The 26,983-nt window shown below is 47.8% G+C and overlaps 1 protein-coding gene across 7 annotated transcripts in view; it reads left to right on the top strand.

The window, feature by feature from the left end:
• Positions 1-26,983, top strand: part of lifra (LIF receptor subunit alpha a) — a 265,109-nt gene that overhangs the window by 145,010 nt on the left and 93,116 nt on the right. Inside the window, exons 1-2 of one of the 7 annotated variants that reach the window (XM_072515626.1) lie at positions 20,877-21,301; positions 26,844-26,980. The exons of 3 other annotated variants lie outside the window; for them this stretch is intronic. The gene's annotated coding sequence lies outside the window, so the exon portion shown is untranslated. Of the gene's footprint in view, positions 1-20,543; positions 20,687-20,876; positions 21,302-26,843; positions 26,981-26,983 lie in introns of those variants that run through there. 3 more of the 7 variants (XM_072515627.1, XM_072515630.1, XM_072515624.1) reach the window with 3 other exon arrangements.

Here is a 26,983-nt window from a genome sequence, read left to right as displayed (position 1 = left end):
CCGCTCTTTGTGGGCCCTAATGGAGACTCTCCACCTCACCACCGCCTTCAGTGCCTCCCATACCATCCCCACTCGGACCTCCCCATTGTCGTTGGTCTCCAAGTACCTCTCTATACTTCCTCAGACCCGCTCGCTCACCTCCTCGTCCGCCAACAGCCCAACCTCCAAGCGCCACAGCGGGCGCTGGTCGAAAAATGGAAATGAAATGAAAATCGCTTATTGTCACAAGTAGGCTTCAAATGAAGTTACTGTGAAAAGCCCCTAGTCGCCACATTCCGGCGCCTTTTCGGGGAGGCTGTTACGGTCCCTCTCCTCCCCCATCTCCAAGTCCACCCAATGGCTATTGCCGAATACTCGGTATCCTCTACTCTCGCTATCAGCGCCCTACTCAAAATGAAAAAGTCGATTCGAGAATAAGCCTTATGGACATGTGAGAAGAATGAAAATTCCCTAGCCCCGGCCTTGCAAATCTCCAAGGGTTCACCCCTCCCATTTGGTCCATAAATCCCCTCCACACTCTAGCCGCTGCCGGCTTCCTACCCGTCCTAGACCTGGAGCGATCCAGTGCCGGATCCAACACCGTGTTAAAGTCTCCACCCAATATCAGGCCCCCCACTTCCAAGTCTGGGATCCGACCCAACATCCGCCGCATAAAACCCGCTTCGTTCCAGTTCGGAGCATACACATTGACCAGTACCACCCTCTCTCCCTGCAACTTACCACTTACCATTATGTACCTACCGCCATTATCTGCCACAATGCTCGACGCCTTGAATGACACCTTATTTCCCACCAAGATCGCCCCCCTCGATTTTTGGCATCTAGCCCCGAATGAAACACCTGACCTACCCACCCTTTCCTCAGTCTTACCTGGTCTGCCACCTTCAGGTGTGTCTCCTGGAGCATAACCACATCCAACATGAGCCCTTCAAGTGCGCGAACACGTGGGCCTATTGAACCGGCCCATTCAGTCCCCTTACATTCCAGGTTATCAGCCGGATCAGGGGGGCTACCCGCCCCCCTCCCCCGCCGACTAGCCATGACCCCTCCTCGGCCAGCCACGCGCCCGCACCCCACACCCGGCCCGTTCCCCACAGCGGCATACCCCCGTCTCGACACTCCCCACTCGCTCCAGCTCCTCCTTGACCTTTAGCAGCAGCAACTCGATTCCCCCCCCGGCTAGGACCCATCCTAGCTGGTTTACTCCCCCCATTGCACTTCCGCAAGTCAGCTGACTCCTGCTGATCCCGGCCACTCCCGCCTCCCCTTCGACTCCTCCCATTGTGTGGCACACCCTCCTCTCCCGCCCCCCATATCCACAGGCTCTCCCCCTCCCCCCTCCGTTCTAAGCGCGGGAAACAATCCTCGCTTCCCCGCCCCCCCCCCACCCCCCAGTCTTCGGTGCGGGAAAAAAGCCTGCGCTCTCCACCTACCAGGCCCCGCCACCAACCAAAACAGTGCCCAACCTGCCCCATCCACCCTCCCCAACCCGAAAGAGAAAAACACAGAGAAAAAGAAACCCAAAGCAATGCAAAGGCCCCCCCCGGAACCAAAAATAGGCATAACATATCCACCGCAGTCCCCAATCGCCCATCCTGACTCTCAGCCTGTGTCCAGCTTCTCGGCCTGAACAAAGGCCCACGCCTCCTCCGGAGACTCAAAATAATGGTGCCAGTCCTTGTAGGTAACCCACAGTTGCGCCGGCTGCAACATGCCAAACTTCACCCCCTTCCTGTGCAGCACCACCTTCGCTCGATTGTACCCGGCCCTCCTCTTCGCCACCTCCGCACTCCAGTCCTGATATATCCGAACCTCCGCGTTCTCCCACCTGCTGCTCCTCTCCTTGGCCCACCTGAGCACACACTCCCGATCGACGAACCGATGGAACCGCACCAGCACCGCCCGCGGAGGCTCGTTAGCCTTGGGCCTCCACGCCAACACTCTATGGGCCCCATCCAGCTCCAGGGGCCCCTGGAAGGACCCCACTCCCATCAGCGAGTTCAACATGGTGACCCCCATAGGCCCCCACGTCCGGCCCCTCCAGCCCCTCCGGGAGGCCCAGAATCCACAGATTCTTCCGCCTCGACCGATTCTCCATCTCCTCGAACCGCTCCTACCATTTCTTGTGGAGCGCCTCGTGCGCCTCCACCTTTACCGCCAGGCTTAAGATCTCGTCCTCATTGTCAGAGATCTTTTGTCGAGCCTCTCGGATCACCACCCCCTGGGCCGTCTGTGTCTCCAGCAGATTATCAATAGAAGCCTTCATCGGCTCTAGCAGGTCTGTTTTAATCTCTCTGGATACCCTCCTGTTGCTCCTCCGCCCACTGCCTCCACGCTGCCTGGTCTCCGCCCGCCGCCATTTTGTCCTCCTTCCCTCCCTTCTTCTGGTCCACCACCACCTTTTTTGTTGGCCCGCTCCTAGTTTCAGCCATATACTAACGGGGAGCTATTATTAACTCCTTCCCACACCGAGAAACGTCGGAAAAGTTCCCTTGGGGGCCCTGAAAAGAGCCCAAAAGTCAGTTTTTGCGGGAGCAGCCGAATGTGCGACTTAGCACCGCATAGCCGCAACCGGAAGTCTCGAGAGGGAATCCTTTTGGCAGTGTTCGCTTCACCAATCTGCCCCAAAACGTCTGTGGAAACTCCTGAAAAAGGTCTGAGAGTCCGTTCCAGACGGGAGCTGCCGAATGCGCAACCTACTCCTCCCTGGCCGCCACCGGAAGCCTCGTCCCCGCTTCTTCAGTGGCCTTGGTAGACCTTTTCACAGTTGTTCCCTCTGCTGCTAGAATTCTGCCGGGTCTGGTAACCAAGAGACATACCATTCCTGGGGGACACTGTCGGGGAATGTTGCAGTCTTCTTCCCACACCGGGAAATGTCAAACAAATGCCGTGGGGGCCCTGTAAAGAGCCCAAAAGTCCGTTCCAAGCGGGAGCTACCGAACATGCGACCTAGCTCTGCATAGCCGCACCCGGAAGTCATTAAAGCCTTCAGTTGGACTACAACCTCGCTTTAGTAGTCATTGATCGTGCATCACTAAGCAACAACTTTTACTTCTCCAAACTTTTCTTTACTTTTCATGCCATAACCCTCTTTAAGCACATTAGAAGCGCAGTTTGAATTGAAACCAAAACCCTCACGCATACGAATAGTAATGTAACTGTAGGTTTACCCTTCCTTTCACAGAAACACCAAATTAAACCCACTTAAAACTATACCTTATTTCTAATATTTACCAATACAAATATAAATCCCTTAAAACCACCTTTGTTTTCCTGACAATGGGAACACCACCACCACCACCAAGTTCCCCTTCAAGTTATGCATGGTCCTGATTTGAAATATTTTGCTATTCCTTCATTGTGACTGGCGTAAAATCCTGGAGCTTGCTACCTGACAGCAGTATGGGTATACCCATAAGGACTATCGTGGCTCAAGAATGTGTTGGCTCAACACTACCTCGGGGGCCACTAGGATGGACAATGAACACTGGGCTTAACTGTAATGCCCACTTCCCTATTGAATTAAAGAAATATATTTTACTGCAGTGCAGGCCATTTCAGTCATGTTTATCCGGTATAATTGACTGTGGGACCATTTCACTCTGAGCAAAATGGCATTATAGCAAAAAAGTAGCATTGTTTCTTTGGCCTTGAGCGTAACTCTTTAATCAGTTCTGTATTGGTCCAGGATTGAGTGTGTCTTTCCCTTGTGAAATAATAGCTGTGTCATAAATCTGGGTGGGTTGCAATCATTCTTGATGATATGTAAAATTTTTCTTAGATCCATGAATGTAGTTGTTACTCAGATTGTGCGGTGTGATTTTGCTGGTGTGCCCTCTGCTACTTGTTTATATTCTGTATTTCTTCTTGTTTCCCTGCTTCCCTGTGATTGTTTATTTTTCACACCACAAAGTATAATGTCCAATTCAAGAGAAAATCGGCCTGTGAGTGATCACAGCACACTTAACCTAATGGGAGCAAGTGACGTTATCCAGGTGATCCCGGATGCAGGTGGTCATGTAATTCACATTTCCCTGTTGCTGAACCTCCTGTTTATATTAGGGGTATATTTATAGGTTGTTAAAACAATGGCGTGCACAATTAGGACAAAGACAGTGCTGATCTTTACTGGTGTGAAAGTACATTGCTGGTCTGTGCAGGCAGCTAGTCTGGAAGGTCAGCCGGGATACTGATTCCAGCAAGAGGCAGTGAGTCAAACTCCCAAGCAAGCTTTAAATGCACCCAGTGGTACTGGTGCCTGACTACTGCCTTTCATGGTGTTAAATGGAGTAATAAGCCACAGGAGTGAGGTTGAGTACCTGTTGGATGAATGTTGATTTGGACTTCTGCCATACTTCCACTCTGCCATGTGAGTTTAAAAAAAAATTGACTCTGATGGGCTGCCTTTACTTGGGTTTGGTGCTGTACATGAGAATGCTGACAGCTATCTCCTTATCATTAATCCATTAAGACCATAATGCAGACAGATTGGTGGTTTTGAGTTTGTTGTTGCATGATGTCGCAGCTTGTAAAGGGGGAGGTGATTAGATAAACAGCTTTATAAATGTTGATAGATCTTTTGTATGGATGCAATGTGCATACAGGACAAGACAGCACCTGATCTGGAAGGTAAATTAATATTGATATGATGGTACAAATATTGGCTTTATGTCTAAAAGCTTAAGATACATTTTAGGAATAGAAGAGTAAATCATTCAGTACTGTTCTGCTATTCAAATTAAATCATGGCTAATCCTGTCTTAACATTCTTTATCTACACGGGGGGGGGGGGGGGGGGGGGGGGGGGGGCGGGGGGGAGAGGGGGGTGCGGCACGGTGGCGCAGTGGTTAGCACTGCTGCCTCACGGCGCCGAGGACCTGGGTTTGACCCCGGCCCCGGGTCACTGTCCGTGTGGAGTTTGCACATTCTCACCGTGCCTACGTGGGTCGCACCCCCACAACCCAAAGATAAGCAGAGTAGGTGGATTGGCCACACCAAATTGCCCTTTTAGTTGGGGAAAAAAAAGAATTGAGCACCTTAAATTTATTTTAAAAAAACATTCTTTATCTACTTTGGTTCCATGTCCTTTAGTATCCTTATTGGATCTGCGATGATCAGAGTAGCTCAGTTTTAAAATTTTAATTTGACACCAGGCCTCAATAACGGTTTTGGGTGTACGTTCCAGATTTCCACTTCCCTTTGTGTGAAGAATCTTGTAATCCAATCACCATAACCACAGAACCGTTACAGCACAGAATCCATAGTATTCTAACAGTGCAGAAGGAAGCCAATTGGCCCATCGAGTCTGCATCAACCCAAGTGCAGGCTTCCCAAATAAGCGGTGCAATAGTGCCATTCCCCTAGCGTATCCCTGTAATCCTGCACATTCTTCCTGTTCTGATAATCTGCCATTAATTTTCATGAATAAACCTTGGTATGACTAAAAAACCTTACTTTTGCTAATAGGTTTTACTGCTGCTAATTAACTGTACCGCTATTAATCCATTCATTTAGCATAGAATCCCTGCAGTGCAGAATGAGGCCATTCAGCCCATCGAGTCTGCACTGTTGCTCTTTTTAACTTTAGTCTATTTGCTCTGTTTACGTCACCTTTGCTCACGAGTCGCCAGGTATCTTTCTGATACCGCCACGTGGTTCAAGTTCAGGTTATGATTAATAACACAGCACACCGCTTAGTAAGGATTAAAACAACGGTCATTTATTATATACAACAAGCAATATTAATACCCTAATACTACTATTTATATAATAAACCTATCACTACTGGCCAATACTTAACTTTAGGAACAGCCCACCAGGTCAGGGAAATGAATGGCTTGTCCAATCAAATCTGGCTGCTACAGGTCAGTGGCTAGGTGTCTCTACCGGATAGCGATCGTTGGATTCAAACTTACAGTTGCCGGTGGCTGGTCTTGTGAAGGTCTTGAGCAGGCGAAGAGGAGAGAGAGAGAGATCTGAACTTGGACCTTCACTTTTATAGGGCCCAGGGGCTTCTCGCCTCCCTCAGGCCCTTGACCCTGAGTCCCAAGTGATTGGATTCTGTCCCCAATCTCTGGGGTCGATGTGTCCAATGGTGAGGCGATTCCTCGATCGGGGGGGGGGGGGGGGGTCGTTCACCTGTCTTTGTTTCGGCCACTGCAGGCGCCACAGGTCTGGCCCGGTATTCAATTGCTAATATGTTGCAATTGTTCCCGGGGATAGCCGATTTAACTGTGGATGTCTGAATAGATTAGCTGCAAACAGTCCTGAATGCAACTGCGAATACCTGGGTTGATGGGCTGTTGATAGCCCTGAGTATCGATCTGGGCTACCTTCCCAGAGCCGAATATGCAAAACTGTCTGCAGCTGCCTGCTTGTGTCTTCTTGGCTGCTTTTCCCAGCAGTCTTTAGGGTTAGCCGTTTTAAACTGGGTTTTGGCCAGATTAATCGGAACGCAGCCATTTTACATGGCTACATTACCGAACCTCTTAAAGAGCACCCTACTCCCCTGCCCTATCCCCGCAACCCCATAACCCCAACTAACCGTTGGACACTAAGAAATGTATAATGGCCAATCCACCTAACCTGCACATCTTTGTACTGTGGGAGAAAACCAGAGCACCCGAAGGAAACCCACGCAGACACAGGGAGAACAGGGACACGGGGAGAATTTACTTCTATGGTAACCTGATTTCCCAGCTCCTAATTTGAATATAAAAGAAAAACACTCCAATCACTTAACCATTTCCCATGATGTCATACCTCTTTTTGACCTCCCACTGGCCTCACAAAGACTCTCGCTCCCTGCCACCCATTTTATCCCCACTCTGCTCTCTCCCCTCTCCCGCAGGCCTCACAATGACTCTCGCTCCCTGCCACCCATTTTATCCCCACTCTGCTCCCTCCCCTCTCCCGCTGGCCTCACAGTGACTCTCGCTCCCTACCACCCATTTTATCCCCACTCTGCTCTCCCCTCTCCCGCTGGCCTCACAGTGACTCTCGCTCCCTGACACCCATTTTATCCCCACTGTGCCCTCTCTTCTCCCATTGGCCTTGCAATGACTGTGAACAAATCATTTTATAATGTGGAGCAATTCACTTCTACTTTATACTGACCAATAATATATTAAACATTTAGCCTGCAAACCATCTGCTGACTTTTTTCTTTATAAGACCTGTGGTAGATGTAGAAATTTATAATGGAAAAATACAAATAAGGACAGAATGGATACCTTTAGATTGAGGATTAGGTTTCAATTGCCTGCTTTCGAACCCAGTTTCACTTGAAAATGACACTTGATCTTGACTCTGTGTATCCATGGGCAAATAATTTGTTTCTCTGAAAATGGTTTGACACAATGTGAAGACTTTGTCTCGTAATAATGAAAGTGGTTCAACCTGTATTTGTTAAAAAAGTCACCTGCTCCCAATGGTCTTTTGCGTAACATCTAGTATTGCTGTAGGTCTGAGTGAACAGACTGACCCGGTCAAATTTCCTAAATGCATCTCGTCCAGTGGTGAGCAACCTGCTCCCAGGGCCACATGTGGCCCATCCGGGTCTGAGTGCGGCCTACGAGACATTTTGCTGACCGTTGCTCACGCACAGTGTTGCCACATCCGTCCATGTAGTTTTTTCCTATCGGTGTGACTGAAGTGATTTGCATGTAAAGCGAGGGCGAGTGAAGTGAGGAGCGTGCTGACTGCTCACAACATTGACTGTGAGAGCCGCGCGCTCCCTCTGCGTCCAAAGTATAAATATTTATTTTGTTTTTACCATTTGAAGTTGATCGTTCTATTATGATAAATAATTAAGCATTTTTTATAACTCGTTACAAAATATTCAGCCTGTGTTAATCTTAATTTAATCTTATCTATGAGGTCATGGTTAGTGAACAACCCGATTTCAATCTTTTCTTTTCAATCTTTTTTTAATCTTTATTTATTATTGTCACAAGTAGGCTAACACTGCAATGAAGCTACTGTGTAAAAACCCTTAGTCACCATACTCCGGTGCTTGTTCGGGTACACCGAGGGAGAATTCAGAACGTCCAACTCGCCTAACAAACACGTCTTTCGGGACTTGTGGGAGGAAACCGGAGCACCCGGAGGAAACCCTCACACACACGGGGAGAACGTGCAGACTCCGCACAGACAGTGACCCAAGCCGGGAATCGAACCCGGGTCCCTGGCGCTGTGAAGCAACAGAGGGGAAATAAGAGTTTATCTTACACAGTGAGTTCTTATTGTCTGTAACGTGCTGCCTGAAAGGATGGTGGAAGCAGATTCAATAGAAACTTTCAAAAAGGAATTGGATAACAATGGTTCCAGCACAGAAGATGGTCAACTGGTCCACCATGTCTGTGCTGGCCCTACAAAGGTGCCAGTCCCCCTTCCTTCTCCTTGGAAACCTAAACATTCTTTCTTTTCAGATAATCCAATTCCCTCTTTATTGCCTCGATTGAACCTGCCAACACCATGTGGCTAGCACTGTGGCTTCACAGTGCCAGGGTCCCAGGTTCGATTCCCTGCTGGGTCACTGTCTGTGCGGAGTCTGCACGTTCTCCCTGTGTCTGCGTGGGTTTCCTCCGGGTGCTCCGGTTTCCTCCCACAGTCCAAAGACGTGCAGGTTAGGTGGATTGGTCATGCTAAATTGCCCTTGGTGTGTCCAAAAAAGGTTAGGAGGGGTTATTGGGTTATGGGATAGGGGGGAAGTGAGGGCTTGAGTGGGTCGGTGCAGACTCGATGGCCGAATAGTCTCCTTCTGCACTGTATGTTCTATTGTCATGTGAGGGTACCTTTAAGAAATGGATGTTTAAGCAATGTACCTTTAAGAAATGCAGTGATGTCAGAGTGTGGGTGGAGCTGGGCTTTAGATCAGCCATTTTGCAGTTGTTTAGTTTCAGTTTGAAAAGAGCTTGCCTGTGTCTGTGTTTGCAGTGAGCTGGATCTGCTGTGATCTCTGCCATGAAAGACTATCTCTGGATCATTTGGGTGATTTAAACTCATAATAGTGAAGCCTTTAACCTGATGTGTTTCTGTTTAAAGGTGTGAAGTCTCATGGATGTTGAAAGGAATAACTGAAGGATTAGTTAGTGTTGTAAGATTTTCTGGGTTATCTTTGAAGTAAGGGGTGTTAAGAGATCCAATGTTTATTTAAGTTGAGTTCATGGAATAAACATTGTTTTGTGTTTAAAAACCCACGTGTCCATAATTGTAATCCCACACCTGGAGAACAAGCCGTGTGCTCGTAAAAGCAACAAATACATTAAAGGGGGAGGTTGGTTGAACTCTATGATACATTTTGGGGTTCTGAAAACGCCTCTCCCATAACACTATGTATCTATGTACGTTCTCAAGCTGCCCATTCCAGATAATCTGCCGTGTGAAAATGGTTTTCAGCCTGTCGTCATTGCATCTTTTGCCCATTATCTTAAATTGGTGTCCTCTGGTTCTCAATCCCTCCACCAATGGGAACAGTTTCTCACGATCGACTCTGTCCATACCCCTCATGATTTTCAACATCTCTATCAAATCCCCTCTCAACCTTCTCTTCTCCAAGGAAAAAGTCTCCACTTCTCTAATCTACATAACTGAAGTCCCTCAACCCTGCAACCATTCTCATGAACCTTTCTGCATGCTATCTAATGCAAAACGAAACCTCTACAGGGAGATGACAAGAGGCTGGGAAAAGCTTGTAAAATTGTTTCAAAGAGCTGGCAAAGGAACAATGGGCCGAACCGCACGCTGGGTTGTACTCTGTGATGCCTCATCCCCTGCCATTGTTTCCACAGAACTGTTAATCTATTATTGTTTTTTTTTAAATAATATTTTATTGAAAATTTTTGGTCAACCAACACAGTACATTGTGCATCCTTTACACAACATTATAACAATACAGATAATAATGACCTTTTTTATTTAAACAAGAACAAAAGAAAACAACAACAAATAAATAAATATTAAATAACAAAAATAAAAACTAGCCCTAATTGGCAACTGCCTTGTCTCAGGCCACCCCCCCCCCCCCCCCAAGTCCTGGGCTGCTGCTGCTGCCTTCTTTTTTCCCCCATCTATCTTTCCGCAAGATATTCGACGAACGGTTGCCACCGCCTGGTAAACCCTTGAGCCGACCCCCTTAGGACGAACTTAATCCGCTCTAACTTTATGAACCCCGCCATATCATTTATCCAGGTCTCCACCCCCGGGGGCTTGGCTTCTTTCCACATTAGCAATATCCTGCGCCGGGCTACTAGGGACGCAAAGGCCAAAACATCGGCCTCTCTCGCCTCCTGCACTCCCGGCTCTTGTGCAACCCCAAATATAGCCAACCCCCAGCTTGGTTCGACCCGGACTCCTACTACTTTCTAAAGCACCTTTGTCACCCCCATCCAAAACCCCTGTAGTGCCGGGCATGACCAAAACATATGGGTATGATTCGCTGGGCTTCTCGAGCACCTCGCACACCTATCCTCCACCCCAAAAAATTTACTGAGCCGTGTTCCAGTCATATGTGCCCTGTGTAATACCTTAAACTGAATCAGGCTTAGCCTGGCGCACGAGGACGACGAGTTTACCCTGTTTAGGGCATCTGCCCACAGCCCCTCCTCGATCTCCTCCCCTAGCTCTTCTTCCCATTTCCCTTTTAGTTCGTCCACCATAGTCTCCCCTTCATCCCTCATTTCCCTATATATATCCGACACCTTACCGTCCCCCACCCATTTCTTCGAGATGACTCTGTCCTGCACCTCTTGTGTCGGGAGCTGCGGGAATTCCCTCACCTGTTGCCTCGCAAAAGCCCTCAATTGCATGTACCTGAATGCATTCCCTTGGGGCAACCCATATTTCTCCGTCAGCGCTCCCAGACTCGCGAACTTCCCATCCACAAATAGATCTTTCAATTGCGTTATACCTGCTCTTTGCCACATTCCATATCCCCCATCCATTCCCCCCGGGGCAAACCTATGGTTGTTTCTTATCGGGGACCCCCCCAATGCTCCGGTCTTTCCCCTATGTCGTCTCCACTGTCCCCAAATCTTCAGTGTAGCTACCACCACCGGACTCGTGGTATAGTTCCTTGGTGAGAACGGCAATGGGGCTGTCACCATAGCCTACAGGCTGGTCCCCCTACAGGACGCCCTCTCTAATCTCTTCCACGCCGCTCCTTCCTCCTCTCCCATCCACTTACTCACCATTGAAATATTAGCGGCCCAATAATACTCACTTAGGCTCGGTAGTGCCAGCCCCCCTCTATCCCTACTACGCTGTAAGAATCCCTTCCTCACTCTCGGAGTCTTCCCGGCCCAAACAAAACCCATGATACTCTTTTCTATCCTTTTGAAAAAAGCCTTCGTGATCACCACCGGGAGGCACTGAAACACAAAGAGGAATCTCGGGAGGACCACCATCTTAACCGCCTGCACCCTCCCTGCCATTGACAATGCTACCATATCCCATCTCTTGAAATCTTCCTCCATCTGTTCCACCAACCGCGTCAAATGTAGCCTGTGCAATGTGCCCCAATTCTTAGCTATCTGGATCCCCAGGTAACGAAAGTCTCTTGTTACCTTCCTCAACGGTAGGTCTTCTATTTCTCTACTCTGCTCTCCTGGATGCACCACAAACAGCTCACTCTTCCCCATGTTCAATTTATACCCTGAAAAATCCCCAAACTCCCCAAGTATCCGCATTATTTCTGGCATCCCCTCCGCTGGATCCGCCACATATAGTAGCAGATCATCCGCATATAAAGATACCCGGTGTTCTTCTCCTCCCCTAAGTATTCCCCTCCATCTCTTGGAACCTCTCAGCGCTATCGCCAGGGGCTCAATCGCCAGTGCAAACAGTAATGGGGACAGAGGACATCCCTGCCTTGTCCCTCTATGGAGCCGAAAATATGCCGATCCCCGTCCATTCGTGACCACACTCGCCACTGGGGCCCTATACAACAGCTGCACCCATCTAACATACCCCTCTCCAAACCCAAATCTCCTCAACACCTCCCACAGATAATCCCATTCCACTCTATCAAATGCTTTCTCGGCATCCATCGCCACTACTATCTCCGTTTCACCCTCTGGTGGGGCCATCATCATTACCCCTAACAGCCTCCGTATATTCGTGTTCAGCTGTCTCCCCTTCACAAACCCAGTTTGGTCCTCATGAACCACCCCCGGGACACATTCCTCTATTCTCATTGCCATTACCTTGGCCAGGACCTTGGCATCCACATTGAGGAGGGAAATTGGTCTGTAGGACCCGCATTGTAGCGGATCCTTTTCCTTCTTTAAGAGAAGCGATATCGTTGCTTCTGACATAGTCGGGGGCAGTTGTCCCCTTTCCTTTGCCTCGTTAAAGGTCCTCGTCAGTAGCGGGGCGAGCAAGTCCAAATATTTTCTGTAAAATTCAACTGGGAATCCGTCCGGTCCCGGGGCCTTTCCCGTCTGCATGTTCCTAATTCCTTTCACCACTTCTTCTACCGTGATCTGTGCTCCCAGTCCCACCCTTTCCTGCTCTTCCACCTTGGGAATTTCCAGCCGATCCAAAAAATCCATCATTCTCTCCCTCCCATCCGGGGGTTGAGCTTCATACAATTTTTTATAAAATGTCTTGAACACTTCGTTCACTCTCTCCGCTCCCCGCTCCGTCTCTCCTTCCTCGTCCCTCACCCCCCTATTTCCCTCGCTGCTCCCCTTTTCCTCAATTGGTGTGCCAGCAATCTGCTCGCCTTCTCTCCATATTCATACTGTACACCCTGCGCCTTCCTCCATTGTGCCTCTGCAGTGCCTGTAGTCAGCAAGTCAAATTCCACATGCAGCCTTTGCCTTTCCCTGTACAGTCCCTCCTCCGGTGCTTCCGCATATTGTCTATCCACCCTCAAAAGTTCTTGCAGCAACCGCTCCCGTTCCTTACTCTCCTGCTTCCCTTTATGTGTCCTTATTGATATCAGCTCCCCCCTAACCACCGCCTTCAACGCCTCCCAGACCACTCCCACCTGAACCTCCCCATTGTCATTGAGTTCCAAGTACTTTTCAATGCATCCCCTCACCCTTAGGCACACCCCCTCATCCGCCATTAGTCCCATGTCCATTCTCCAGGGTGGGCGCCCTCTTGTTTCCTCCCCTATCTCCAAGTCTACCCAGTGTGGGGCATGATCCGAAATGGCTATAGCCGTATATTCCGTTCCCCTCACCCTCGGGATCAATGCCCTACCCAACACAAAAAAGTCTATGCGTGAACAGACTTTATGGACATAGGAGAAAAACGAGAACTCCTTACTCCTAGGTCTACTGAATCTCCACGGGTCCACCCCTCCCATCTGCTCCATAAAATCCTTAAGCACCTTGGCTGCTGCCGGCCTCCTACCAGTCCTGGACTTCGACCTATCCAGCCTTGGTTCCAACACCGTGTTAAAGTCTCCCCCCATTATCAGCTTTCCGGTCTCTAGGTCTGGGATGCGTCCTAGCATTCGCCTCATAAAGTTGGCATCGTCCCAGTTCGGGGCATACACGTTTACCAAAACCACCATCTCTCCCTGTAATTTGCCACTCACCATCACGTATCTGCCCCCGTTATCCGCCACTATAGTCTTCGCCTCGAACATTACCCGCTTCCCCACTAATATAGCCACCCCCCTGTTTTTCGCATCCAGCCCCGAATGGAACACCTGCCCCACCCATCCTTTGCGCAACCTAACCTGGTCTATCAGTTTCAGGTGCGTTTCCTGTAGCATAACCACATCTGCTTTAAGTTTCTTAAGGTGTGCGAGTACTCGTGCCCTCTTTATCGGCCCGTTAAGCCCCCTCACGTTCCACGTGATCAGCCGAGTTGGGGGGCTTCCCACCCCCCCCCCCCCCCCCCCCTTGCCGGTTAGCCATCATCTTTTTCCAGCTTCTCACCCAGTTCCCACGCAGCTGTATCTCTCCCAGACGGTGCCCCCCCACCCATCCTTTCCCGTACCCACTCCCCCCTTTCCCCAGCAGCAGCAACCCAGTAATTCCCCCCCCCCCCCCCCCCCCCCCCCCGCTAGACCCCCCGCTAGCGTAATTACTCCCCCCATGTTGCTCCCAGAAGTCAGCAAACTCTGGCTGACCTCGGCTTCCACCCGTGATCACGGCTCGCACCGTGCGACGCCCCCTCCTTCCTGCTTCTCTATTCCCGCCATAATTATCATAGCGCGGGAACCAAGCCCGCGCCTCTCCCTCGGCCCCGCCTCCCATGGCCAACGCCCCATCTCCTCTCCCTCCCCACCTCCCCCCATCACCACCTGTGGGAGAAAGAAAAGTTACCATACCGCAGGATTAAAACATAAAACCCCTCTTCGCCCCCCCCCATTCGCCCCACCACTTTGTCCAAACGTTCATTTTCATAATCCAATCATTCCAATTTTTCTTCTACAATAAAAGTCCACGCTTCATCCGCCGTTTCAAAGTAGTGGTGCCTCCCTTGATATGTGACCCACAGTCTTGCCGGTTGCAGCATTCCAAATTTTATCTTCTTTTTGTGAAGTACCGCTTTGGCCCGATTAAAGCTCGCCCTCCTTCTCGCCACCTCCGCACTCCAATCTTGATAAACGCGGATCACCGCGTTCTCCCATTTACTACACCGAGTTTTCTTCGCCCATCTGAGGACCATTTCTCTATCCTTAAAACGGAGGAATCTCACCACTATGGCTCTGGGAGTTTCTCCTGCTCTCGATCCTCGCACCATAACTCGGTATGCTCCCTCCACCTCCAACGGACCCGTCGGGGCCTCCGCTCCCATTAACGAGTGCAGCATCGTGCTCACATATGCCCCGACGTCCGCCCCCTCCACACCTTCAGGAAGGCCAAGAATCCTCAAGTTGTTCCTCCTTGCGTTGTTTTCCAGTGCCTCCAACCTCTCCACAGATCGTTTCTGGTGTGCCTCCTGTATCTCCGACTTCACCACCAGGCCCTGTATATCGTTTTCATTCTCTGCTGCTTTCGCCTTCACGACCCGAAGCTCCTGCTCCTGGGTCTTTTGTTCCTCTTTCAGCCCTTCAATCGCCTGTAATATCGGGGCCAACAACTCTTTCTTCATTTCCTTTTTTATCTCCTCCACGCAGCGTTTCAAGAACTCTTGTTGTTCAGGGCCCCATATGAAACTGCCACCTTCCGATGCCATCTTGGTTTCTGCTTGCCTTCCTTGCCGTTGTTCCAAAGGATCCGCTGCAATCCGGCCACTTTCCTCTCCTTTTTCCATCCGTGTCCAGGGGGAACACCCTTCTGGTTTACCGCACGGTGTTTTTAGCCGTTAAAATTGCCGTTGGGGCTCCTATCAAGAGCCCAAAAGTCCGTTCCACCGGGAGCTGCCGAAACGTGCGACTCAGCTGGTCATCGCCGCACCCGGAACCAATCTATTATTGTTGAGTGGAGTATTTAGTGCATCAAGTCAAACAACTATTAACGTTCTGTCAGGAAGCAAAAATTAATCATTTATTTAACTACTTAAAAATCTGTTTTAGTTGCTTCCACCACAAACATTCTGCACGTTTTAAATCAACCACTTTTTCCTTTTCAATGCCCAGGGCCTGATAATCTACGTCCCAGAGAACTTAAGCAAGTTAGAAATAGTGGATGCATTGCTGGTCAGCTTCCACGATTCTGGAACAGTTGCTGCAGATTGGAGGGTGGCTAATGTAACACCACTATTTAAAATGGGCAAGAGAAATAAAACCGGGAATTATAGACTAGTAAGCCTGACATCGGTAGTGGGGAAAATTCTAGAATCTATTATCAAAGGTTATATAGCAAGTGGCAGGATCAGACAGAATCAGCATAGATTTATGAAGGGTAAATCATGCTTGACAAATCTACTGCAATTCTTCAAGGATGTAACTAGTAGAGTTGATGAATGGGAGCCAGTGGATGTGGTATATTTGGACTTTCAGAAGGCTTTCGACAAAGTCCCGCATAAGTGATTAGCGTGTAAAATTAGCGCATGGGATTAATAAGAATATTATTGTCACAAGTTGGCTTACATTAACACTACAATGAAGTTACTGTGAAAAGCCCTCTCGTCACTACGTTCCGGTGCCTGTTCGGGTTCACGGAGGGAGAATTCAGAATGTCCAAATTACCTAACAGCACGTCTTTCGGGACTTGTGGGAGGGAACCGGAGCACCCGGAGGAAACCCACGCAGACACAAGGGAGAATGTGCAAACTCCGCAGAGGCCGTGACCCAAGCCGGGAATCGAACCTGGGACCCGGGCAATGTGAAGCAACAGTGCTAACCACTGTGCTACCGTGCTGCCCGTGGTGGATTGTATAAATAGCCCCTTATTTTGAGGCTATGCCCCCTCGTTCTGCTTTCACCTGCCAGTGGAAACAACCTGCCCGCTTCTATCCTATCTATTGAGATGGATAGAAAACTGGTTGGCAGACCGGAAACAGAGCAGGAATTAACGGGTCTTTTATAAATTGGCAGGCAGTGATTAATGGAGTACTGCAGGGATCGGTGCTGGGACCTCAGCTAGTCACAATATATATTAATGATTTAGAGGAGGACAAAATGTAATATCTCCAAATTTACTTATGACCCCAAATTGGGTGGGAGGGTGAGAGTTGAGGAGGATGCAGAGATCCTTCAGTGTGATTTGGACATGTTGAGTGAGTGGGCAAATGAATGGCAGATCCAATATAATTTGGAGAAATGCGAGGCTATCCACTTTGGTAGCAAAAATGAGAATGCAAACTATTATCTGATTAGTCATAAATTAGGAGAGGGGAACGTGCAACGAGACCTGGGTGTCCTCGTACACCAGTCACTGAATGTAAGCAGGCAGGTGTAGCAGGCGGTAAAGGAAGGAAATGGTATGTTGGCCTTTATAGCGAGTACGTCTTGCAGCAATTATACAGGGAGCATTGGTGAGGCCACACCTGGAATATTATGCACAGTTTTGGTCTCTTTTTTAAAAAATAAATACATTTAGAATATCCAATTATTTTTTCTCAATTAAGGGACAATTTAGTGTGGCCAATCCACCTAACCTGCACGTCTTTGGGTTGTGGGGGTAAATTCCACGCAGGCATGGGGAGAATGTGCAAACTCCACTCAGACAGTGACCTGGGGCAGGGATTGAACCCGGGTCCTCAGCGCTGTAAGCAGCAGTGCTAACCACTGCGCCACCGTGCCGCCATTGTTTTGGCCTCCTTTTCTGAGGAAGGATGTTCTAGCTGTAGAGGAAGTGCAGCAAAGATTTACCAGTCTGATTCCTGGAATGGCAGGACTGACGTATGAGGAGAGATTAAATTGGTTAGGATTGTATTCGCTGGAGTTCAGAAGAACGGGGGGAATGTTATCGAAATTTCTAAAATTCTAACAGGATTAAACTGGGTAGTTGCAGGAAGGATGTTTGCGTAGATGGATGTGTCCAGAACCAGGGGTCGCAGTCTGAGGATGCGGGGTAGAGTGAGACAGATGAGGAGAAATTTCTTAACCCCGAGAGTGGTGAGACTGGAATTTATTATAAGAACATAAGAACTAGGAGCAGGAGTAGGCCATCTGGCCCTTCGAGCCTGCTCCGCCATTCAATGAGATCATGGCTGATCCTTTGTAGACTCAGCTCCACTTTCCCGCCTGAACACCATAACCCTTAATCCCTTTATTCTTCAAAAACTATCTATCTTTATCTTAAAAACATTTAATGTAGGAGCCTCAACTGCTTCACTGGGCAAGGAATTCCATAGATTCACAACCCTTTGAGTGAAGAAGTTCCTCCTCAGCTCAGTCCTAAATCTACTTCCCCTTATTTTGAGGCTATGCCCCCTCGTTCTGCTTTCACCTGCCAGTGGAAACAACCTGCCCGCTTCTATCCTATCTATTCCCTTCATAATTTTATATGTTTCGATAATATCCCCCTGCAACCTTCTAAATTCCAACGTGTACAGTCCCAGTCTACTCAATGTCCCAGTCTACTCAACCTCTCCTGTATTCCAACCCCCTCAACTCTGGGATTAACCTAGTGAATCTCCTCTGCACACCCTCCAGCGCCAGTACATCCTTTCTCAGGTAAGAAGACCAAAACTGGACACAATATTCCAGGTCTGGCCTCACTGACACCGTATACAGTTGCAGCATAACCTCCCTAGTTTTGAATTCCATCCCTCGAGCAATGAAGGACAAAACTCCATTCGCCTTCTTAACCTGTTGCACCTGCAAACCAACTTTATGCGACTCATGCACTCGGACACCCAAGTCCCTCTGCACAGCAGCATGTTTTAATATTTAATCATTTAAATAATAATCATTTTGCTGTTATTCCTACCAAAATGGATAACCTCACATTTGTCAACATTATATTCCATCTGCCAGACCCTAGCCCATTCACTTAAACTATGCAAATCTCTCTGCAGACTTCCAGTATCCTCTGCACCTTTTGCTTTACCACTCATCTTAGTGTCGACTGCAAACTTGGACACATTGCACTTGGTCCCCCAACTCCAAATTATCACAGGTCAAAACATTGTGGGCACAATACAACTAATTGTTAATTGGGAACAAAGTCCCATAGTGCCCACATTGTATAAAGGACCTCAGTGGGGAATGCGCTGCTGAGGCCACACAGAACCCTGTTTTGTACACTGAGGACCAGTTCAGCAAGAGATCATGACACCATTTTTAAATGGCATCCAAGGCTCCTGAAGCTTAGCAGTGCCTATACTAGCTGGCAGTGTCAGCCAGCACCCAGATGACATTGCCAATGTGGTAGGCTGGCACTGCCAGAGCACCACCCTGTCCAAAGGACATGCATGTGGGGACCTCCAATCCCCTGGAAGATCCCTATGAGTACCATTCTATCTGGTCCCCATTTGTGGAGACTAGTTTTTTTTTCCAAAAAATATACTTTATTCATAAAATCTATCATAAACATTACAGAACATTTCGAATTGTCTTGACTGTACATTTCCATCAGTTACACATTCCCTTGACTTCTATTCAATTTTGATAACCTTACACACATATCGCTCTTTACGTTACAATTCATTCTTAAACATTTACATTGTCATGTTTCTTTTAGACATTGGAGTGTTAATGACCCAGACCGAGGGGGGGTTTTCACTGTTACCCACCCCTCGGTGTACATTTGCTGGTACACTGTGGTCTTTCCCCATTGCGCCTTGGCGGCAGCTGCCCCAAGCATGAGTGCGTCCCTCAGCACGTAGTCCTGGACCTTGGAATGTGCCAGTCTGCAACACTCGGTCGAGGACAGTTCTTTGCACTGGAAGATCAGCAAGTTCCAGGCAGACCAAAGAGCGTCTTTCACCGGGTTGATGACCTTCCAGCAGCTGTTGATGTTTGTTTCGGTGTGTGTCCCTGGAAACAGTCCGTAGAGCACAGAGTCCTGTGTCAAGGAGCTGCTCGGGATGAACCTTGACAAATACCCCTGCATCTCTCTCCAGACCTTCTTTGCAAAAGCACATTCCACAAGGGGGTGGGTGACCGTCTCATTTCCCCCACAGCCACTCCGAGGGCAGCGTGCAACGGCGCTGAGCCTTCGAGTGTACATGAAGAATCTGACGGAGGGCCCTTCTCACCACCAGCCAAGCTAGGTCTTGGTGCTTGTTTGTAATTTCTGGTGATGAGGTGTTCTGCCAGATGACTCTGACAGTCTGCTCAGGGAACTGTCCAACATCCTCCACAGTCTCCTTTTCCCTGAGGGCCTCTGCTGACCACTGCTTCATTGCCTTGTGGTCAAAGGTGTTTTTCTTCAAAAACTTTTCCACGAGAGACAGGTGGTACGGCACGGTCCAACTACTTGGAGCGTTCCGTGGCAATGAGGTCAGGCCTGTACCAAACATCACTCACCTGAGGTCTCCAAGGTAAAGGGGATAGATCCCAAAGTCTTGGGTACCTCGCGAATCTGCACATTAAAGTGAGACTAGCTGTCTCGCTTTAATATGCAGATTTACCAAAAAGTGACCCCGCCCACAATGGGATGGGATTTACATTGCAGCGTTGCGAGCCGGATAGATCCGGGAGCGGGATCTTCTGGCTTTGAGCTGCCTTTCAGACGTGGCGCGGCCATTGGATTGCGCCCTGTATTTCTTCAGCAAGCAGTTAGATATCGCACATGGGGCGAAGGGGTTTAAAGGATATGGGGGAGATATAGCATGTGGGGCGAAGGGGTTTAAAGGGTATGGGGGGGGAAAGCGGAATTAGGCTATTGATGATCAGCCATGATCATAATGAATGAAGGAGCAAACTCGAAGGGCCCAATGACCCCCTCCTGCTCCTATTCTGTGTTTCCAGGCATAATAAAATTGCGATTCCTCAGAGCTGGTTCATTAGAAGTGAAACTGGCGCGTGTCCTTTTGCAATCCCATTTTGATTTGTTGGTTTGGCAGTGCAGAACTTGAGTATTGCTGAAAAGGAAATATACTATCCAAGTTTTTTCATCTCTTCCCCCCCTCCCCCCTCCCTCAGCAGTACTGAACAAATTTTGCAACTTGTTGCTTCGTACTTGGGGCGGGGTGGGGGGCAGGGTAGCTTAGAAACACAATCTCTGACTTCGTTGTTATTCCTGGGGGGTGGCAGTGTGTATCAGTGTCGTCGCCGCCGAAGTCCTTTTTAAAATACCGGTCACCGACCCAGGAATTGGTTCTTCAACCCTGAAGTTTGTGCTGCGAAGGACAGGCGGACGGCTGGGATCCGAGAGGGAATGTGAAGGTCTGCCCCCCCCCCCGGGAGTCTGGGGGTTTCTTTGTGTGTCTGTGTAGTTGGGCAACATTCAGTTTACCGAGGTGCCAGCCCTACCCTGCCCAGCCCCCGGTACGGAATCCCTCCCCGAACCGCAGCTTTGCACCACTCCCCCTGCTCTGTGGTTTTGCAATTTCTCTGCGCAATTTGTGCAGCGTTTTGTTTTGAGAAGTGCGAGGCGGCGGGGGTGGGTGCGGGGGCTGCTGCAGTGTAATCTCAGCATGTTCCTCGGCAACAGCGCTCTTACCTACCTTGAAGTTGCCCTTCTAGCTGATTCAGTACTGTAGTGGGAACAGCGCGATTTAAAAAACTGTGTCCGTTTCTTCTGGGCAAAAGAAACAGACTTGTTGCAATTTATTTGTAACATTTTCTCGAATGGAGATTGCTGTGAATTGCAGCTTCGTGTTTAATGTGCTGTGAAAGGTTTGTCGCTGGCGGAAAGGAATAGCGATGCATGAGCAGGAGAAGTGAAACAAGGCAGCTCCCGGTTAGACTTATCGTCATTTTAAAGGTCGCTCCGATACCTGGAGACACTGTATTGTCGGGAGTTGGGAGAATCTGACCAGCTGTGATACCTTGGCCAAGGTAAGGACTCCCTCCGCCCGCTTCCACCTGAGGAAATATGAGGGTTGAAAGAGAAACGAGTTAACAGAAACAAAGTGCGATGTATACAGTTGGAGCTGTTGGTTTAGAACTCTTCAAGCTGGGTCACTTTTGGGTTTGATATGCTGCTTGGAAATATTTAATTGTCCATTCACAATTTTATCGAGGCATATAATTCTGGTAATTGAAGGAATTTGGCATATGAAATGAAATGAAAATCGTTTATTGTCACAAGTAGGCTTCAAATGAAGTTACTGTGAAAAGCCCCATGTCACCACATTCCGGCGCCTGTTCGGGGAGGCCGGTACGGGAATTGAACCTGCGCTGCTGGCCTTGTTCTGCTTTACAAGCCAGCTGTTTAGCCCACTGTGCTAAACCAGCCCCTATAGGGGTAAGGAGATGCTTTGTAATTTTAATCCAAGGCACAGCAGTAAATATATTGTTTATTGTGAATATGATTGGCACAGTAGCACAGTGGTTAGCACTGTTGCTTCACAGCACCAGGGTCCCGGGTTCGATTCCCGGCTGGGTCATTGTCTGTGTGGAGTCTGCACGTTCTTCCCGTGTCTGCGTGGGTTTCCTCCCACAAGTCCCGAAAGTCGTGCTGTTAGGTAATTTGGACATTCTGAATTCTCGCTCAGTGTACCCGAACAGGCACCGGAATAAAGGGCCAAAGGGGAACAGTTGGTCCATCAGGGCTTTGTCAACTCTTTTCGCACCGGAATGTGGCAACTAGGGACATTTCACAGTAACTTCATTGCAGTGTTAATGTATGCCTACTTGTGACAATAAAGATTATTATTATAATTGGCATTATAATTGGCAAAATAACTAGCAGTAACAGGTGTAAAATCTTGAACGCAACAAGTGGTTAGAATTTGGAATGTGCCTCCTGATAGGATGATGGCTACAGATTCAGTCGTAGCGTTGGATAAATACTTGATGGAGAGAATATTTCAGCGATTATGGAGAAAGAGTAGGTGGAGTGGGACTAACTGATTGCCCTTGAAAAGAGTTGACAAAGCCCTGATGGACTGACTGTTCCCCTTTGGTCCTTTATTACTCCATAGTGTAAATAATCAGTATAATCAATTACATTTAAGAGGATAACTTTAATTAAGAAGGGGATACCAACTTTAAAGAGATGCAAATTATTAAATAGAAACCGGTAAACTTAAATAATTGGAAAATAAATACGAGTAAGGAAATACTAAACTTAAAATGCGTGGTGTGTGTGTGTGTGTATGTATATAATATCATAAATAGTTACATTTTTAAGTGAAATGATTGGATACCAGAGACCTATTGCAATACCATATGGGAACTTGAGGAAGTGTGTCGGTCTAATATGTCAGCCACTGGCCACATGTGGTTAATTAGGAACGCAGCTATGGCTCATTGCAGTTCTAGTTAATATGTTAAAAATTAGTGATAGACATTTGAGACTGGGTTCTCAACACTCATATTAACTCTTGTGCATTTCTTAAAATAGTGGGTGTTTTGATTGGCAAATGTATAAGTATATTTGCACATATGCAGTACATTTATCTATCATTTGAGGGTACATAAAGCATTTGACTTAAATTTGTGCATTTGCCTAAAACTGCACCATCATCGCAACATGTGGCAAATTGTCAATTTCTATTGGACAACACTGCTCTAGTTGTTCAAGCTAAAACCTGGGGTTTCTGAGCTTGAGGAGTACCTGGAGGAGTGCCTGGAGTCACTGCAGGACTGGCTGAGAATTTTTTGGCAGGCACATTCTTGCAGTTAGAGGCTTTGGGAGGATAGTTAATGGATGAAAAATGAAATGAAAAAATTAAATGAAAATAGCTTATTGTCACAGTAGGCTTCAAATTAAGTTACTGTGAAAAGCCCCTAGTCGCCACAATGGATGGCTAACCAGCAGGGAGGAGAAAGCAGACATTGTCGACATTCTCTTAGATTGTGACATTTTCAAACCAATTTTCAGTGCTGGATACCAGCAAGGGTGATGACACTTTGGGCAAACATTACTGACACTGTAGGGCAAGGAACTGCGCTGGGGAACACTGAGAAGTATCAAGGCAGGGAAAATAGGGACTTGATATTCAGGGGGGTAGATAAACATTTCTGTAACTGCTGATGAGTTCCACATTGTATATTTCCTCCCTGGTGCCTAGGTAAGGTACCTCACTGAGAGGGTGCAGAACATTTTGAGGGGTGCGCGGAGCAGACAGAAGTCGTAGTTCATGTGGGAACCAATGACATAGGAAGTAAAAAGGGCTGAGGCTCTGCAGTCTGGAGTGTTGGGAGTTAGGGAGGAGATTGAAATGGAAAAACAGGACCTCAAAGATAGAAATCTCAGGTTACTCCCAGTGCCACATGAGTACAAATGTTTAGGATGAGACAGGTAATGCATTGCTAGGGAAATGGAGTGAGAGGGAACATCTTGTATTCCTTGGACATTGGGACCTGTTCTGTGGCTGGTGGGTCATGAGGAAGGTTGCACCTCCATAGCTGGGCCTAGTATCCTCATTAATATGGCAGAAAGTTGGCACCATGATGACATGGAGGAAAGAGGTGAATGGAAGACTGGGAAAGGCTATTAATACTAGAATAAATAATTATTCAGAAATAGAAATGCAACAGGGTAATTGAAACGAAAAATGAAAATCGCTTACTGTCACAAGCAGGCTTCAAATGAAGTTACTGTGAAAAGCCCCTAGTCACCACATTCCGGCACCTGTTCGGGGAGGCTGGTACGGGCATTGAACCGTGCTGCTGGCCTGCCTAGGTCTGCTTTAAAAGCCAGCTCTTTAGCCCTGTGCTAAACCAGCCCCTGGATGTCATAGAGTCATAGATGTTTACAGCATGGAAACAGGCCCTTCGGCCCAACTTGTCCATGCTGCCCATCCATGTGAGGCAGCTTAGGGTGAAATGCACCTGTGTAAACCTGCAGAGCATGGTAAATAAAGTTGGTGAGCTGAAGGCTCCAGTAACCATATGAAATAATGATGTATGGTAATAATATAGACCTGTTCAGGAAGGGGATTATTAGGAACATAATATTCATGACTGTAATGTATTCAGGAAAGATTAAAAGGAGTGGAGTGACAGTATTGATCAAATAAACTATTATAGCATTCAAAAGGGGTAATATAGCTGAGCGGTTAAAGACAAAATCTCGTTAGTTGGAATTAAGGAGGAATAGAGGAGTTATTATGCTGCTGCATATATGATACTGGCCACCAAATAGTGGAAAGGGGCTGGAGAGGAGCACATTTGCAGGAAAATTTCCTGAACGATGTAATAACTGCAGAGGGCTGATAATGTGAACTTCAGTTACCCTAATATAGACTGCTGTAGTGGTAGTAATAAAGGGCCAAGTGGGAAGGATTTCCTGAAATGTGTACAAAAGTTATTTTCTCATCAGTGTGTTTTCAAGAGAAAGGAAGCAATGCTGGATCAAGTTAAGGAGTGAAGTGAGGCAGTGGAACATGTTTCAGTGGGAGAGCATTTGGGAAACCAGGATCATATCACCAGCTTTAGAATATTTATGGAAAAGGGCTAGCTACAATCGAAGTTTGGAACATTGAACGAGAGAAGAGGTGACTTTAGTAAGGTGAAAAGTGGTCCTAGATCAGGATGATTAGAACCAAAAATTGTAGGGCAAAACAATGGGAAACCTTCAAAGATGCAGATGGTTTGAATACAGAATAAACATAATCTCATGGTGGGGAAAGGAAGGTCATCCAAAGCTAGCGCCCTCTGGATGATTAAAATGAGATCGAAAAAGAGGTTCATAATATGGAAACTACAGGGAGCTTCAACAGGAAATAAGAGGCACAGAGAGAGGTTATAAGAATAGATTAGTGGCTTACATAAAAGGAATTATTTTTATTTGGCAGCAGCACGGTAGCACAGTGGTTAGCACTGTGGCTTCACAGCACCAGGGTCCCAGGTTCGATTCCCCGCTGGGTCACTGTCTGTGCGGAGTCTGCACGTTCCCCCCGTGTCTGCGTGGGTTTCCTCCGGGTGCTCCGGTTTCCTCCCACAGTCCAAAGATGTGCAGGTTAGGTGGATTGGCCATACCAAATTGCCCTTGGGTTAGATGGGGTTGCAGGGTTATGGGGATAGGGTGGAGGTGAGGGGTTAAGTATGGTGCCCTTTCCAAGAGCCGGTGCAGACTCGATGGGTCGAATGGCCTCCTTCTGCACTGTAAATTCAATGATTCCATGAAAAAAACACAAGTTTTTTTATAAAGATATAAATGGTAAAAATGTAGCCAAAGGGTGGGTGGATTTGCTTGGGAGAACATCTTGTGCAAGCAGAGGGCACTGCTAAGGTACTAACTGGGCACTTTTTATATCTTCCCTAGAGAAGTGGCGGCTGCCAATGGAAAGGAGAAGGCAGGGAAGACAGAATAAAAATAGATAAATAAGGAACATAGGCATGGGAGTAGGCCAACCGCTCAAGCCTGATTTGCGATTCGATTATGATCAAGGCTGATATTTCATAGAATTTACAGTGCAGAAGGAGGCCATTCGGCCCATCGGGTCTGCACCGGCTCTTGGAAAGAGCACCCCACCCAAGGTCAACACCTCCACCCTATCCCCATAACCCAGTAACCCCACCCAACACTAAGGGCAATTTAGGGCACTAAGGGCAATTTATCATGGCCAATCCATCTAACGTGCACATCTTTGGACTGTGGGAGGAAACCGGAGCACCCGGAGGAAACCCACGCAGACACGGGGAGGATGTGCAGACTCCGCACAGACAGTGACCCAAGCCGGAATCGAACCTGGGACCCTGGAGCTGTGAAGCAATTGTGCTATCCACAATGCTACCGTGCTGCCCCTAGTGGTTGAAGTCTCAACCCTGCCTGTCTGCCTTCCATAATCCTTTATTCCTTTGTCAATTAAAAATCTATGTAACCCGGCCTTGAATAAATTCAGTGTCCCAGCCACCATTGCTTTCCAGGTAAGAAAATTCCACAGATCAGCGAACCAGAGACGTGCAGGTTAGGTAGATTGGCCATGATAAATTGCCCTTATTGACCAAAAAGGTTAGGAGGGGTTATTGGGTTACGGGGATAGGGTGGAAGTGAGGGCTTAAGTGGGTCGGTGCAGACCCAATGAGCTGAATGGCCTCCTTCTGCACTGCATGTTCTATGTTCCATGTCTGAGAGAAAATAAAAAGGGAGACCTCTTATTTTCAAACTGTGTCTCCTCGATTAACTCTCCCCAAGAGCAAATATCCTCCCGGTACCCACTTTATCAAGTCCAATCAGGATCATATCTGTTTCAATAAGATCACCTCTCATTCATCTAAACTCCAATGGGTATAGACCCAGCCTTTCTCCATAAGATGAGCTCTTTATCCCAGGGGTGAGAGGAGTGAACCTGAACTGTTTTTTAATGCAATTATATCCTTCTTCAAATAAGAAGATCAAAACTGTTCACAGTATTCTAGATGTGGTTTCACCAAAGCCCTGTATAACTGGAGTAAAATGTTCCTACTTTTATATTCCATTCTGCAGGGAATAAGCACCAACTTTCCATTTGCCTGTCGAATGCACCTATATTTTGTGATTCATGTACCAGGACACCCAGATCTGCAAATGCAAGACATAAAATATGAGTTGTGGGGAACAGAAAACAGAGTAGGATTAAAAAGGTA

The sequence above is a fragment of the Scyliorhinus torazame genome, chromosome 9 (assembly GCF_047496885.1).
Source record: "Scyliorhinus torazame isolate Kashiwa2021f chromosome 9, sScyTor2.1, whole genome shotgun sequence".
Taxonomy (NCBI): Eukaryota; Metazoa; Chordata; class Chondrichthyes; order Carcharhiniformes; family Scyliorhinidae; genus Scyliorhinus; species Scyliorhinus torazame.
This window is presented reverse-complemented; position numbering and strand designations above follow the sequence as displayed.